A 3,284-nucleotide genomic window follows, 5' to 3' on the forward strand; every position below is an offset into this window, starting at 1 on the left:
ATAAATAAAATATAAATAAACACTAAAAATAAAAATAAGAAAAAAATAATTTTCTATTATTCCACAAGGCCTATTGAAACCTGAAAAAGTATTTACCCTTATGATTATCAATTTTTCATTCAGTTTGTTACTAATCAAAATTTAAGAAAAAGCTTCAGTGTTCCCCACTATATTGCCTTAACACAATTCTGGAATACACAATGCTCTCTTAATTCCAAATTAAACTTGAAAAGTTCAAAATCATACCATGTATTCAAAAGATAAATAAATAAATAAGATAATCATATTCTGCTACAAATAGAAGCCTGAACAGGAGTGATTAAGATAAAAATTAATATCAAAGTGGTGCTTTACAATCCTAGACTATTACAGCCATCAAATACTGCTAAAATTGACATCAGAATATGTAACATCATGTAATTCACTCAAGTAAATCTTATTGGAGAAAACTTGAAAGTTGAAACCAATCCAAAAATTTATAGTACAACATAATGCTTCTCAATGTAGCTAGACTAACACAAAAAAGTCACACAGTTTAGCAAATCATTATTACAAGCCAGTCTTCTGAATAGCTACTCTTATTCCCATTCCTCCCAGCAACCACTACACAGTTTACAGTTTCGGTGTTCATCAATCATCATGTTGAATCACAGTTCAGTTTCAGTAATCACTCACTACTCAATAATCACAGTACAATTTAGCTCCCTCCAATCAGTTGAATCTTGAATCAGTTCACAGTTTCACACTATACAGTTCTAAGAAAAATAAAACAGGAAGACAGAATTTCAAAGTTCACAGTTTCTGTGTTCATCATGTTGAATCACAATTCAGTTTCAGTTCAAAGTAAAATCATCCAGTTTGAGTAATCACACTACACAGTTCAAAGAAAAATAAAACAGGGAGAGTGGGAGACACTGAGATAGCGAAGGTACCTTCAAGGCAGAACATGCAATAGGGAGAGTGAGGGTGAGGCGGTGGGAGACAGCGAAGGCACCTTCTCAGTTCTCGACGGCTGCTGCGGTGGTTCGACTGCGGTGGCTCGACCCGTGTGAGAGTGAGGCGTTCTCACTTCTCAGTTCTCGACGGCTCTACGGTGGCTCGACGACGAGCCCTCGACCCGTGTGACGGTGTGACAGTGACTCAGTGAGGCATTGGAAGCAGCTTCAGTGAAGCCTGCTCGAAGAGTGAGAACCACTAAAGCAGAGAAGGGAAGACAATTAGGGATCTCAGCATCTGGAGTTTTGGTGATTTAGGGATTCAGAGAGAAAAAACGGCAGCGTTTTGTTGCCATCCAAAAAACCGGCCAGGTCACGGTTCGGTTCGACCGATCGATTACTGACCGATTTGCCGGTTCAATTCCGATTTTAAATTTTGCGGTTTTAATGATTATTCGATCTCTTTTTCAGACTGGTTCACGATTCGACCGATCTGACCGACCAATTCAAACCGATTTTCAGAACATTGTATATATATACACACGTTAATCTTCCTATTGGAAAGAAAACAAAAAAGATAATTATGTCACTAATAATAATAGTCTACTGTTAAAAATTTAATTAAATTGATTTGGCTCAATAAAAACTATTATAGCATGTCTTCCTCGGCATCCTTTTTATAAGACTTAAAATTATTGAGAAGGAAACGAGTTTACTTATACCGCTCGACCATTATTTTTAATCTTACTTCTAAATTATGAATTCCCGACAAATATACACCGCTTTTGATGTTCTCTTTGTTGCCAATTCTCTTTTCGTGATTGGCATTTGTTAAATGAGATTGGCTGATATGCAAAGAATGAGCTGACATGTTTAAAATAGTAATAAAATATAAAAATTAGTGACAGGTGATGATGATACTCCTTTTTAGTTTTTTTTTTTTTTTGTATGTTTGTGTTAAAATATTATTGTACAAAGAAAAAAAAGAGAAAGAGGATGGAAAGGAGGTAAGGGAGAGAAAAAGGGAAGGATAGGGGAGGAGAGAAGGAATGTTTACTAGTTGAGTTGGTTCGAATTTCAAAAGAAATAAAATTAAATTGATTAAATTTTAATTTATTTAGATTGATTTGGATATAAGATTTTTACAAGTGGATTCGAACTAATTTAAACTGATTAAACCCAAATTAAATATGTTCAGATAATCGATACTTAATTGATTTTTTTTTAAAAATTAAAAATTATAAAAAAAATTATATAAATAATATGTAATAAAAAACAAAAAAATACATCATCAAAGGTATATTTAAATAAATATCTTAATTTTTGTTTAAAAGAGGATAAAGTTGTATATATATTGTTATATTTTAATTTTAAAAATTAATATAAACCTAATCGAATAATTGAATTGGTTCGAGTTCTCCGATCTAAAAACAAATATTTGAACAAATTAAGATTGTATTTAATCGGGGTTGATAACCCAATTATCCATCGAGTGTATAACCAATATAATTGAATCAAGTCGAGTTTGGTCGAATAATAATTAGATTACCCATACTTGTAACACTCCTAGGAAAAGGAGAGAAAGAGAGAGAGAGAATTAGAAGAAGCAGAGTGAGAAGAAAATCTAATTAATTTGATGAATTTTGTCATAAATATATCGAAAATGTTTGGTAACTAAAATGAATTAGTTAAAAATACTAAAATAGTAACATTTGTCTTATTTAACATTTATTAATTATTACAATAATTAATAAATACTAAATAAAGCAAGTTTTAGCTGTTTTTTGTTTACCTAATATTAGCATAAATATACTTTATGTTGAGTGTAATATATCCTAATTTAAAAGTGTTATTATTATGAATACCAATTAGAAGTGTGAAAATTTATTTTTTAATTTTTACTACAAAAAGGTCGACTTTTACCAATAGTTTTATCGTCTGCCACAATGTTAATAATGAATTCTTCAGTAAAAAATACGTAAGTAAAATTCAAGTTAAAAATTTGTGACAAATATTATAGATAAAAAAGTAAAATAATTAATAATATAATATCGAGACTGTCAGTCATTAAGACGTCGTCAAAAACAAATAAAAAAACTAAATTAAAATTATTAATATATAAAAAAATAATTTATCTTCTAATTTTAGAAAGACACGAAGTAATTAAAAAGCTAAATTTTATTTTTCATATGCTTTCGCAATGTAGGATGCTCCATTGTGACGTTAACACTTTTCGCTGAGGTTTTTGACTTAAGAAGAAGGTATTATATAAAAATAATGCTACCCAAAGGAGGAGAGGGGGACTTAGAAGTAAAATGGTTGCTTTAATTAGTTACTATTGGTCGAAGA

At 30.6% G+C, this 3,284-nt stretch overlaps 1 long non-coding RNA gene across 1 annotated transcript; it reads right to left on the minus strand.

The window, feature by feature from the left end:
- Positions 1-300: 300 nt before the first annotated feature.
- On the minus strand, positions 301-1,236 carry LOC130940750 (uncharacterized). The gene is made up of 2 exons (XR_009070398.1): positions 933-1,236; positions 301-755 (listed from the first exon to the last, which is right to left on the minus strand). It is a non-coding gene; the product is annotated as an uncharacterized LOC130940750 (long non-coding RNA).
- Between the last annotated feature and the right edge of the window lie 2,048 nt (positions 1,237-3,284).

This window comes from Arachis stenosperma, chromosome 7 (assembly GCF_014773155.1).
Source record: "Arachis stenosperma cultivar V10309 chromosome 7, arast.V10309.gnm1.PFL2, whole genome shotgun sequence".
NCBI lineage: Eukaryota > Viridiplantae > Streptophyta > Magnoliopsida > Fabales > Fabaceae > Arachis > Arachis stenosperma.